The sequence below is a fragment of the Erithacus rubecula genome (genome assembly GCF_903797595.1).
Source record: "Erithacus rubecula genome assembly, chromosome: 9".
Classification (NCBI taxonomy): Eukaryota; Metazoa; Chordata; class Aves; order Passeriformes; family Muscicapidae; genus Erithacus; species Erithacus rubecula.
The window spans coordinates 12578425-12592768 of record NC_136660.1 but is presented as its reverse complement, the minus strand read 5'-3'; the positions used below and the strand labels follow the sequence as shown (position 1 = coordinate 12592768).

The window sequence follows — 14344 nt, the reverse complement described above, 5'->3', positions numbered from 1 at the left end:
TGCCACTGCTGCTATGATAGAGTTTTGCTAAAGGTAGATACATTTTTTGATAAGTTGCTATTATTTCAAGCACTCCCATTACAGTGTATTAGAATAGTGTATTAGTATATGTTTTAGTATATAAAACCAAGACCAGAATAGCATTCTAACACAAATATACTTCACAAAGTAGATTTTTGTAAAAATATAATTTCAACTACCTGTAATTTCTGTCCTGCATACATTATATATGGGACTGATAATGCCAGCTGAATCCCTCCACCATGCCTGATCAGGAAAAAGCAAAAGCTGTCAGGGCAGTTTTTGACTGGCAGACAACTATGCAAGGGAACTGAGCTCTGAGCAAGCAGCAATTACTGCGATGGAGACTTTAACTCTCAAAACACAATGAAACGGGATGTGCTTGACAGACAATTAGGAATCCTGCTCTTTAATGAACCCTGATCTTCCACTCAATGCAGGAACTAGGCCAAATCCATCATCAAAATATGCTTGCTATCAACAGTTATAGGGAAGAGACCAGCTTCAAACAAATAACCTGTCCTATTCTCAATAAAACCAACCACTGTATAAATGTCCCAGAGTGACAATTCAGGAGCTCAGTGCATGTCTCATGTCAGTGCTCAGGTACAGTCTTCTGACCAGAGGTAATCCACTTCCATGGCAATCAGTCACACAATCTAATGAAGGGTTCTCAAGAGCAAGCTGAAGGCAACCAGGGCAGCACAAATGTTTTCCTTCAGTCACGCTAGACAAACTTCACTTCCATAGTCACTCCATCAGTGACAGTGGACCTGACACATCTTTGCAATAATAGGAGAAAGCTATAAATGAAGAGACTGTCACTTCAATTGTTTTTTGAAGTTGCATGTTATAACCTAAAGGAGCTTGATGATCCAGACCATCCAGTCTGACCATCTCACCTTCTGCACTGGTGACATCCAGGTAATAGTCTTGAGTATCTTTAAAGGCATGACAACATGGAAATTTCTGATTTAATTAACAACAGCAACAAAAAAACTTTTATTACTTCCAGGGAAAAAAAAAAACCCACAAAAAAACTGCAGGGCTTAAGCACATAAAACATGAGCCAAAAAAACTAAAATGTATTTTGGAACTTGGCATTTTAGAGGAACTGTCAGTCATTTCCCTACTCTGCTTCACAAGGCAACCTGCAGAAAGTCAGCCAAGTAGTATTAACAGAATCTGTTCCAAAGCTTTAAATAAATTAACCAGCATGTTACAGACCACTCTTCCAAGGCTGACAGTGCCCAGTGCTGCAAGCATACAGCAAAACCCACAGCCAGACCAAGTCCTGGGCAGCACAGCCAGCAAATGAACAGCCCTTCACTTTTCATAAAACAGAAACCTGCTTTTCTCTGATTAATGTCCAGGCAACCCACTTTGAGGTGAGGAAATCCTAATAAATTTTTTTTTTTTTTTTTTTTTAAACAAGAATGCATTTTCTTTTCTTACATTTCGCAGGTTACTCACATTCACACCTGTTTTTTCAAAGCCTCTCACAAGTACAAATCTTCCATGCCTTTTGTACTTCAATGTGTCGTGAGTCTACTACAAAGTGTGTTCTTGGCAAAAGGAATATAGACTGTTGCATCAAACTGCTTATATTGCTTTGAATACATTTAATCCAACAATCTTACCTTCATCATTTTTTTAAATGTTAGAAGGACACATTATAAGCATGAGACACCATTACACTGTGTCATTTTCATCTCCTTAACTAGAGTCACATGCCAGTGTGGCCATGAACTTCATATTGCATTTTCTTTGTTGGGTCAATGAGGGGTTTACTCATTCTGAATCATGATTTCATTATTGTTTCACTGTTTTCATTACATTCAGGATGAAATGCTAGCTGGACTAACACCAATAACCTGCAGATATCTCCAAAAGCATGCTAAAGGTAGTTTTAGTAACTATGGTTACATTACAGCCAAGAAAGAAAAAGGCATTTCAAGCTCCAGTAAATGAATGATGAATTCCAGTGCCAAGATGTACAGAGAAAAACAGCATACTCAGTGAAATAAGAGTGAGAAGTCAGGGATGGCACTTGTACTGGCAGCTATCCTATTTATAGTATCCTGAATTAGGATATTGGGGAGTAACTTTTTGAATAAAACTAAATTAAATCATTAGAGTTAAAAGCACAAAACTGAACACTGCTAATTGAGATGAGATTCAAATGAATTGGATCCTACATTTTACCTGAAACTGCTATATAAAAATCATTCTTTTGAATTCATAAAATCCTTCACATCTCTTGCACCACTCATTCTCTTAGATCTACAACACTAATGGAAAAGTACTAGATGCACTACATGTTTTAGAAAACCATGATCTGACCCTTTTTAAATATGAACAGAATTAAATTATCAGTTCAAATCAGCAGCAATAAGTGAGAAACATTATCTGGCATCTGTCACTTAGTAACCTGTTATATATATTGATAGTTTTACTGTGATCCTAGATTGAAATATGCCAAACAAACAAAAAAAAAAAAGCTTCACCTAAATGGCAATACTTCTTGCCTTCCAGTACTTCCACAACTTTTACCTGTGTTAGAGCACAAATGAGAACACGGAATTGCAAAATCCTCTTTCCTGAAGCAAACAACCCCTAGCACTTCTCTTCAAAAGAAATAGATACTAATTTCAGAGTTGTAAATGTTAATAAAATGTCAACACGTCAGGCTATTTAAAAGCTCATTTCTCCCTTTGACCTGCATGTACATGTCTCTACATATTAAAAATGTGTGTCACAGTTTGTTTGGGTTTCTTTAACTACAGTTTACGCAAAAAGAATGTAAACATGAACTCACCAGTTATTCATTATGAGTTTTCACCTGCACTAACTTAAGAAAAGGCTTTCCTATCAGCTAACCTGTGCACAGAAACACAGCTGAAGGCTTTTATGCTGCAATCCCAACTCACTGCTAAGTGACTAGGTGGGGGCAAATCACTAAATGACAATTAACTTTGTCATTAAAAAGGTAAAGAATCAAAGAAAAAAAAGGCTTCATACAAGGTTTTATTAGAAATAATACTTCTTTTCCAACTGTATATACACAGGTATATAGAGATATAAAGTCAAATCTCACACAGATTTTCTTTTTTTATTTCCATTTAAAGAAAATCAATGATTTTCTTCTGATATATCGATCTGGAGATCCATTGCACAGTCATTCAAACAGGTAGCAGGCATTTTAAGCAACTTCTTTAAAATTAAAAAAAAGGTTGAGTTGTGATCATGGAAAAACAGGATGTGAGGGAAAGATGCAACTGTGACTTTGGGGGCATTTAAAAAAAGAAAAATCCACAGCTGTACAGCTGTGTTTTAAAAAGCAAATATAAATAATGTTTTTCTCTCCTCAAAAGCATTTAAAAGATGTGTAAGCATGGTATCAGAAAACCTCACTTCAGAAGAAGCTAAGCACACTAAATAGGATTAGCTCTTGCCATTACAAAAAGGAATACACTACACACTACTTTTTTATGTAATTAAAGCAGATATAGATATATGATGCATATGAGCAAGTTATAAAATCAGCATGTAAGCAGGAGCATAGATAAAGCAAGCATATCTGTGTGTGTGAGCTATGCTCATGTCACCTCCCTGAAAGAAGCAGCTACTTAAAGGTCACTACTCAAATATTAAGAGGAACTGAAACAAAGTTCTGCATTGCAGCACCACTTCAAGGAAGTGCATAGTAAAGAAATTCTGTTCCTCTCCCATATCCTCATTTTGCCACTTGCTCTAAAGTGTAACCCACTTGCCAGACATGAGACAAGCCAGAACTGTCTACTAATCATTTTGGCTGAGTGTTTCATACAGGAATCAGCTTACACAAGCTCACCGGTGCTGAAAGAGCTGGAATCACTCCCCAGCTGTCCCCAAAACAGGTGATTCTCAAGATGAAAGAGGCTTCCACCCCAGTGATGCCAAGCCATTCCTGGCACATTGCACACATACAAGACAGTCACCACCAGTGTCATGTAGATATTAAGTTCACATTGCTTGGAACATATGCCACACGTCTGGCCAAAGCACAGCACGCCTCAGGAGAGCATCTTCTCAGCCTGCACACAGGACGGCCTCCACTGAGAAGATCAAGCCCAAAGGTCATCACTGAACTCCCCCTGGGACAGGGCAGGCCTTTAACAGCCCAAACACCATGTTAACAGTGTCCCTAAGATTATCAGAACCCCTTCTGTAAGGATTTCTGATAACCCTTCATGTCCACAAAGCATACAAGCAATTATCGCTGCACCAGAGTCCTCCACCAGAGTCACTGGTTTTAAAAAGCATTTTGCAAAGTCTTCATCATCCTCCCATCACAAATTTCTGGATATTCCTCAAGTCCTTGCATTCTCCACTGTACTGTGAGAACAGTCCCTAAGATCGGGGGGGGGGGGAATCACCTCTCATAATGAGCACATTACTCTTGAAAGAAGATTCATTCCAGTCAGGTTGAGCTGTTCCTTTCCTCTTTTATTCTTTGCTTGGTTTTCTTTTCCATTAGTAAACAGTATATAGACATGTATGGTATATAGACTTCACTTTCTTTCTCTGCACTCATTTCTTACTGGAAAAGTTGTTACTTATCAAAATCCCTTATTTTAAGGGCAATTCCACTTTCTCCTCATACAAATGCTCCAAGACTCTCCAAGTACTGTCTCCAAGACAAATGCTGTCTAGACTGCACATTTCCTAGTAATTTCTAATCATATAATTTTACTTAGTAAGGTCTACTCAATTTTAGCAATCATTAATACACAATATTTAATGTTTCACATGCCCAAGACCTTGTACCTTACTAAGTCCTAGTTTCTTTTATCTAACTTCCATTAGCACCCCATTTAACTATAGGAAAGATCTCTTAAAAACTGAAACAAACATCAGTATTGCCATCAAAAGTTCAATACAATTGCAAATTAAAAATTTTCAAAGCACCATGAAGGATTGCAGACACAAAGCAATCCTCTTATGGATCACACCGTATTAGGACTAGAAGGAGGCCACCGAAAGGGACAGGTGAAGCAGCAATACTGTGGAAGGAACACAGGTGCCCTATGAAGCACAGAGGAGAAATGAGAAAGTTGGAGGCACACTATTAGCTGGCCAGCTCCAACATTACTTAGGAAATTCTTGCACCAAGTCTGTTTTACTTTGATACAGATTAATGTGAGAATTACATCAGCCTTTGTATTTATCACCACGCTTAATGTTTTTGTCAATCTTAGGCTAAAATTTCATAAAGCAAGAAATCAGGTAAGATATTGTATTTACTCCACTGAATGAAGAGATAAAACATAGAACTTGAGGGGTTTTATCCTACCCTCTTCAAGATCATCTGCAGCACCTTAGACACCAAAAATCCCAAATTAGTTTACACACTTCAAGTGTCATCCATCTTGTAGAAAAGCCCTCTACAGGCAAGAACCTGGGCAGATAAAAATTATACCTAAAAAAAAAAAAAAAAAAAGGTTCTTAACAACTGAAGAGCAAAAAACTCAGTCTCTTAAAAGTAGTTTTTTCTTATAGCTAGACAGAACAAATTCAGGTTGAAAATACTGGCCCAAAACCCTACAGTGTCTCTACAGAGGTGTTGATTTTTACTTATTGAGGTTTTTCATTACCAGCACTCGTCATCCCACAAACATTAGCACAGGCACACACAGACTTTTGGTGGAGTTGGTGATTCACCACCACATACATATTTTCCACCTAAGAGTGTTTGTGGTGGGGCCCCTGTGACTCACCTCCACGGCACTTTCTTCCCCATCATCCTGGTCCCTTGGTGGGGTGTTGGTGATTTATTAACCAGCAGCCTGTCATCTGAACTTGAGCAGTTTGCCAGATGACTACACAGTGACTTCTGCTTCCTGAGGGAATTCAGTGTTCTTCCACACCACTTTTGTATGAGTGTATAGTACTCACCACTGTACAGCATGTGAGCTGTGAAAACAGAGCACTTCCACTGCTAGTCTCACTTTGCCTTGCCCTATTGTTTCACTGGAACACTGTGGTGAATTAACTACAGAAAAGTAACAAAATGAACTTCAGAACACTAACAGTACTGTGAAGCCACTTGCAAAAAGCCCCTCAGGCTGAACCCCAGCATCAGGAAAAGAATCTCTTAGCTATGGCTAAGATGCTAACCAAAAGTCCAGTAGCACACTTTGTGCTTGTTACAGAGTTATCCCTAACAGATCTTTCTATTAGGGAATAACTCTATTATTAAAAAATCAGAAAGGAATCTTGAGGCAGAAGTCAGGAATTTAAAAATAAATAGACAAAAAACCCACAAAAACAAAAGCAATCAATCCACCAAAGAAAAGCACAAAAAAATCCCAAACACATACCCCACAGACAGCAAACTCCTAAAATGTTCTGGCCTGGAAGAAACCCAAAAATAACTCTGAAGAGGCCAAAATATAGCACACATGCAGAAGACTTGAAAATACTAAAATCCAAAATTCACATTTCCATATGACAAGAATTATACAGTTTGTAACCAACACTGATGCTGTTAAGGGGGGTGTTCCTCACTACCCCACTCTCCACCCCCAAGATCCAAGTCTTGTGATTGTTCACATCTTAGCTAGTCAGTTGAAGAGATAAAAGGTGCTGAAAGCTCCAGGAAGGAGTAAAAAAATAGGCCTGCAGTCACAGTTAGCAGTATGTACAGAGAAGATGTTTCAGATGACTTTTAGAACTCTAAATTATTATTAGAGGTTACTTTTCTCTGTGGTATCCTGTCACATGCTGTGCATTTGCCTTGTGTTTCCAAATGGCTTTCATATAGAATAATGTCAAATCCAGATATTAGCTATTTAAGTAATTTAAAAAACTACTTTTTATTTATTTTTTATGACACATTATCTACGACATGATGTTTCTTCTCAGCTATAGAAATGAGACTATAGATCAAATCTCTATTACCCTGTTCCACTTGAGTTTACAGCCATCAGCACTCTCCTCATTCCTTGCTCATCTATGCCATGACAAGAAATTTAAACAGGTAGCACATTTTGTGCTGCTGTCAATGGTGAAGAGTTACAGCCCAGGCATGGACTTAATAAAAATAAAAAAGAAAAAAACGTATGTCATTACTTTGGTTGTGGTCCTCCTTATGCACTGTAGTGAGAAATTGATGCTATTTAAACTTAAGAACACTGTTTCTTTTCCATCATCTGCCAATCATTCACAGTTTAGATTAGCAATTACTTCTACACACATATATAAAAAGATCCCTACTGCTCTGAAATGCCAAAACTCTTAGAAACATTTCTTTCCAAGAAGTAGGCCACCCTGCAAAAGCAGATAGAAACCTCATGCTCTGTGCAAAAATTCCCATATCTGTTACTTCCATGACATTTGGAAAGATGACTTATTTTTAAGTAACTCACATCTTTCCTATTACTGTTAATTTATTTTCTCGTTATGTTTGCACCTACATACTCAAAATTACTGATCTACAAATTAAAAAGAGGCACAGGAATAGCACCATGGTCATGCTCTATGCTGCACATTGCATTATCCCTTTGAAACAGGAGAATGCACAGGCATATGCCAAAAGAGCACTTTTATGGCTGTCCAAACCACTAGAAGTAACCCTTACACCTTGGAGAGTCAGTGTGTCAGTGACTGCAGGCAGCAGAAGAGTTGTCAGAACTATGACCACAGTTAAATAAATCAAAACCCACACCTCACACGCCCCTCTAGCTATAATAGGTTGCAACTGGAAAAATATGCAAAAAAAATAATCCCATAGGAAACTGAGCAAGAGCTTGCAACAATCCACTGTCTCCAAAAAACAAATCACAGCCAGAATTTCTGTGCATACCCTCTGACTAAGCTGGGATGTAATGGAAGAGGATGAATAAAACAAGCACCCACCTCAAGCGTAATAAGGAAGGAGGCTATAAATTCCCAACCAATTACTCAAACCTCATCAGGATATGAGCCCATGGCTTCCTCCAACTCATGCCAGAATGGATATGGTTTTCCAGCTCTGCAGACAAGGAAATCCTCAATGCTGTTAGTCCATCCCATAAAAATATATTTTGTTTACATTTAGATTCAAGGAATAGGACCAAAAAGAGGCTGCATTCATACAGGAAATATTTGTGACAGTTGAATGCAGATGGAGATGCAGGCAGCATGGCTTTAGCTCCAAGCCTGTGGGGATGCCTCCTTTCCCCCTCCTGCAGTCATCAGGCACAGCAACAGTCCAGAGGCAGAGAAAGTGAGTGGAATCCCCTGACACAGCAGAGCACTGATAACCCATGGGAAACTGAGAGCTCACCTCAATCCTGCTGCCACTGCCTCTTCCCATGCTGCAGGTTATCCTCTCCACAATGCAACCCTGCCCCATCAAACCACCTTACACTGAGAGCCCTAGGTGTGTGCAGCATGCACGTGATCAAATGCAAAACCACAGCACAAAAACAGGAACATCTCCAGAACACTATAAATTTCTCTTTAGCTGGCACAAGGACTGCTTTGCTTCATCTGCATATATTCTAGCATATATTCTCTGTGTGTGTATGTGTATATATATATGTGTATCACATACGTATGTATTACATATAATGTATATACACAGATATATGTATATATTCTATATGTATATATCTGTATATATTCTATATGCAGAAAACAAAGGAAAAAAACTCAGCCTGTTATACTGGTATATTTTACAGAATTAAAACATACAAAAAAAAAACCTTAGAGCAGACAAGTACCTATTGTAACAGAAGCATATCCCACAAAGCAGAGTCCAAGACCACTTGGACTTCTTCCCTGCCATCCAATTAACTCAACTTCCACACTTCTGCATGAAGCCTGATAAATTTTAACCACCATTTTAAAATAAAATTTCTGTTTATTTTATTTCATAAAAGTTTGAGACACAAATAACGACAAACTTAAAAAATATAAACTAGCACTATTTTCATGCATTAAGCAAATGCAGATAAATAGTTTTACTAGTGTTTTATTGTTTATAAATCAAAGGTCTACACAATTTTTCTGGAATACATGGTAGCAAAAGCTTGAACAATTAATTCTAAAGCATAAAATGTATTCATATACTTTTTAAATGCCCCTTGCACTGAATAAAACAACCAGTATACTCAAATTGGCTTTATTCCATTTCTTTCTAGTCACATTTTATGCCTGGAGAAACTTTTGGGTCAGAATTCCTCAGCCTGGATTACACAAGAACGTCCATGAAGCATACAAGCATTTATCACTCAGTACATGCAGAATTAGGCTACACAGACACTGCAAAAAGCAGCACTATCACCCAATAACTTTGTTTTCCTAGCTTTACCCAGTGTATCTTCTGTTATGACAGCTGCAAAATCACCCCATTACTCAGCCCTCTCCTCCCTGCTGAGCATTACACCCCTGTTTGCCTTTTGCCCACATCCATTCATACATGTCCTGCTACACTGGCAAAACTGAAGGTCCATATTAGACGTGGACCTAGCATTTACTTTTTTGCTCCCTCACAATCAGGCTTACAGCACTTTCCCCTACAGTAATACCAGCACTAGAATCTGCACCCTTAATATTATTTGTTCCAGCTGCTGCACTTTCCCCTGAGCTGCCTTTCATCATCAAATCTGGCCCCTAAAAACTGTCTTCTCTTGCAGAACCCTGAGTTTGACCACACCCCTCCTTATTTATATATCCACATACTGTCTCCATATTGGTCTTCTCCCCTGAATTTGCCCCTGGCTACTGGAGAGCTCAGAGTCACCAAAGGACTGGCAAAAGCATCCAACATAACCTGGCAAGACATAGAACCAAAGGTGCCATCTTTTACAAGTATGGGATTTTGCAAAAGGTGGAAGGATTCCACTCATAAAGGTGGAAGGATTTTAGAGTAGGAAACTCAGAATAACTAAAAGAGAGAAGAGGGTGAGATGAACATTTGCACAGACACCAATTACTCCTTCCCCTTAGGCAGAAGCTCAGCAAGTGACCTTGTAGTAGCACAGCTGGGAAAAGCAACTTTCAGAAGTGTTTCACCACGTTGGAGGCAGTCACATTTATTTCCTCACAACTGCATAAGCTAAATGAGGAATTTCAGAGCCACATTTTAAAATAACTCAAAACGTTTTAGCATATTCATTAGACAGCTGTGTAAATTCTGTCTCCTGCCATTCTTCTGATCACTCCAACAGGAAATGCCACTCTGTAAGCTGGCACTTCTGCAAAGCAAATGTGATATTGTATCGACAGCAGACTAGTCAGTGCAAACCTCTGACTCAGTGCTTTTTGGCAGTTTCAACAGCTGCCTCAGGAACAGGGCAGTGAGGAGCCAAACCAAAGATAAAAATCATTAAATTTCCATCCCTGAAGTCAAGAAAATCTACCTCCAACAAAACCAGGGCTTCATCCCACCCAAGAGTTTTCAAGGATGGCCTGACATGCTTTGGTGCCTACAGTATTAAGATCTTCACCTAGATGTAGGTATATACAAGATCATTACCAGTGCAAAAACAGATGAAGAATTCTCTTCCAAAACACAAAGATTCACACTCGATGCTTTTGCCTGCAAGAATTTTAAGAACCTGAAGAAAAACATACAGAATTATGTCTACTTGAATATTTGTCTAAAATTGTATGGTTTACATTCTTCTTTCTTATTTACACACACTTTGTAAGGCATCTTCCAATGCTGGATAGATTTCCAAGTACAGTTAATTCACTACATGCTAACAGTGGCAGCTTTAAGACTTGAAAAATATAGCCAACAAAATCTGTAAAGCAGAGTTGGAAAGTTTTCACTTTCTCCTAAATAAATCATATTCAAGAAGGAAAACTTGGTAGACAAGTTGAATATTCATACAGAATTTAGACATTCAGAAGACTTCCATGCAGAGTGAGATTTTTGAGCCTTCAGGCTGAAAGTGTTTGATGATGGAATTGGCATGAACTTAAAATACAGTCTAAGTATTAACTGCATCAAAATGGCAAATCACAAAGAAGCCAGCCTTGCATCCTTCCACGTGTCCTCTCCACGTTCAGGGCTTGGACTTTATCCCTGCTGTTAATTATGATGAATACACAAGGTGCACATGATACAGAGCCAAGGAAAATCCTTCTACATTTTTGCAGTAAACTCTTAAGTCTGAGTTTCCAGTACCATAAAAAGGTAAGTAATATGAATAACATTACAATTCATTTACTACAATGCCTTCAGTCTGCCATAAATTGTTACCTTCCTACATAAAGCTGGCAAAAAGCCCAGTTAAGATGCCATTAAAAATACAGAAATAAATACTGAACAATGCCAATAAGAGAGCAGATCCCACAGACCTTGGTCCCTTGAAAGTCAGAAAGAAGCTATCCTTCATAGACAAATTTACCAGAGTATAATGACAACGTTCAATTCATTTTGTAGAACTTCACCAAAAATTTTAAAGTAAAAACTCTAAGGAAGTTAGAAAAATAGTTAAATTAAAAGCTGACAGGAGACCAAATAAACATAAGAGCAAGGATATTGTCAGAGGTATTTGGATTCTGTTTCAAAACCAGAAAGAATTCAAAATGTGATCATCAAACGTGGACCCAAAGTGATCAAATTCCTTGACCAGGTCTTATATTGCCTAAGAGCCTTCAGAGCAATAAATCACATAATCCAGGAGTTTCTTCATTAGAGCTGCACCTACATTCTGAGAAGTCTTCAGCACTGAGACTCTATTTTCCCAGGTACAGGTCCAGCCTGTTTCCCTCTTGTCCAAGCTGGACCATGACAGTAGAGGACAGCACACTTCCTCCAGGTTGTGTCAAGAGGACAAATCCTGAGCTACACAACCTACAGCAGAACCCACTGCACTGCATTCCCAGAGGAGGTGAACAGTAAACACCCTACCTCTACCTTCAGTCTTTCTACAGTTAGTACATTCCTGCTGGAGTGGAAGTTCCTGGCAACTATGAATGTTGCTTACCAGTAGACTGTGGTCAAAAGATGCTTACACAGCCTTGGATCTGATACATGTTTGAGGTAGTTGTGTTTTAAACAAAATAAACACCAGTCCAGACACTCAGATTTCTTATTTTCTCAATATAACTGTGTGTGGTCTCAAGGCTTCACTCTAATTTAGATGAGCCTCTTCTTATTAAGGCAGAAGAGGGAAAGGTATTATCCAAATGTCTCAAGTTTTCAATTTCATGATTTCCAGCTACTTAATACTACCATCTCTTCTAAGAGGTGCATTTTATCCTCACTCACTCTAGCAGCTCCAGCTTCCCACTGCACTACCATCCTGACATCAGCCTGACTGAAAGAAAAAATGCCCATTTGAAGTTTCTGAGGAGAGACAGCTGAAATTACAGAGTGCCACAACTCAGTTCCTGCCTCAGATGGAGTATGGTTTTTGCATATCTCAACAAATAAACCCATAATTAGATATAACTATGAATTTAGTAGTTGCTACTATCTCACACATTAATATAAAATGAAATACGACATTCCCCAATCCCACTTAAACCAAATATCTAGCTAAAACTACTCATCCATGAAGGCACACTGTGCTGTGAAGGATCTAAATAAAAGCACCCATTTTCATGTTCTCCAATAGAAGCAAATACTGTGTCACATGGGGCTACAGATAGAGATGCCAGTATTTCATCTTTGGACTCTGAAGAGCACCAGATGCCACCACACCAGAAATATAATGAGAAATGGGGACAGGCTGATATTAGCCAGCTGTTTTGGGTGCACAGGCATGCTGAGGGGATGGGTTTCTGGAGGCTCAGACATTTGCAGATCTACAGTTAAAGCTCACCCCATGCTCAGAGCCTTATCTGGAGCCAGGAGAGCTTCTGCCATCTGGGATGCACTCAAACACACTTCAGACCCTTCAGGTGTAAATCCCATCCCTCTACAGCCTGGGTGTCTACTTCCACACTGTGGCCCAAGAATTTCCACACAGTAAGGCTACAAGGCAGGTTTCATGACTGCCATACTTTTTTACTTCTTGTCCATGACAGCATAATTTTTCTTTTTAAATATATAGTCTACCTTTCACTTCTTGGACTATGGATTTTAAACACTTAAAGCCTGTACCTAACTAAGGGTCACCTCAATTTTCATTCATCTTGAGCTTATTTTTTGTAAATGATATGGATTGTAGATCACAGAAGTAGATGAAAATCTCACATGGAAAAGTCTTTCAGCTATATAGCTCTCCAACTCAGCAGTTGCCAGAAAATGTGATATTTGAATCAAAAGACATACCAGACTTCTCAATTACCTTACTTCGAAGTAAAAGCAAGCAAGGCATTGACATTTATGATTAACAGGAAAGAAGACACTGTGATGCTTGCATTACAGTGTGGGATCACAGCTGTGCCAAGCTTACCTGCTTCTATTAAAACTCCACCTAGTAAAGCTGAGAGCTGCAAGTAGGACCATCAGCACACTCTGGCATCATACAGCTTTCTCTTCTTTCTGTGATATACTGGATTCTTACATTCTATCATAAAGCTTGAATAAACCTAAGAAATTCTGTTCATGCTTTTAGCTTGAAATTTACACAGACCATTTGTATTTAGGAAGCCCTTCCATCAAACTCAAACTAAAATAATATCCTCCTTGTAATGCTGCCCTTTCAAAGTTGTCATTTAAAAAGCTCTGTTTCCAAGAAAAATACAACAATTATGTAACTTCAGCTTCCATTTTTACCAAGTAAACTTCTGGTTCCTGTTGTGGACTTGAATTATGCCCATTTTACTACAAATATTTGTTTCCTTTAGTATCTGAGGCCTGTCTTAAAAAAGGGGAACTTTCACAGCAGTCCACTAGCCTTCAAAAGCTCCAAAGAAACCTAAGTGGCAATCTATTTAAGGAACTGTTTTTCTAAAACCCGAGAGAAATATTTTAACTTTGGATAGAATGTAAAATTGCTACTCAAGTCAGCAAAATAAGTTTTTGCACAACAAATGAAAACCAATAGTGACGTGCCACAACATTTTCCTATTTACACTGGATAAAAAGAGGGACACTGGACACTGACCAAGCAAATGTAAAAAGAGTTCTTTTTTTCAAGTAACTTCTCAATTCCAACTTTCAGGTTCTGTCCAAGTCTCCCACCCTCCTTACTGCAATTAATCATCCTGAACAATGTGGTACATGTTGGGTTTATTTTCCCCTCTCTGCTCCTCATCTTTTAAAACAAACTCCTTGAATGAAAGCATTCAACCCCATGAAGGTTCATAGCTGCCACTCTTCACTCCTTTTCTGATGAAGTTTCAATCTCTTCATTATGCAGGCAGCAAAAACAAAAGCTGCCAAATTTCTCTG

The 14344-nt window shown here is 38.5% G+C and overlaps 1 protein-coding gene across 14 annotated transcripts in view; it reads right to left on the bottom strand.

Annotated features, from left to right (window-relative positions):
• KCNMA1 (potassium calcium-activated channel subfamily M alpha 1) overlaps positions 1 to 14344 on the bottom strand; it is a 421118-nt gene that overhangs the window by 386525 nt on the left and 20249 nt on the right. The gene's annotated exons all lie outside the window — the stretch shown is intronic.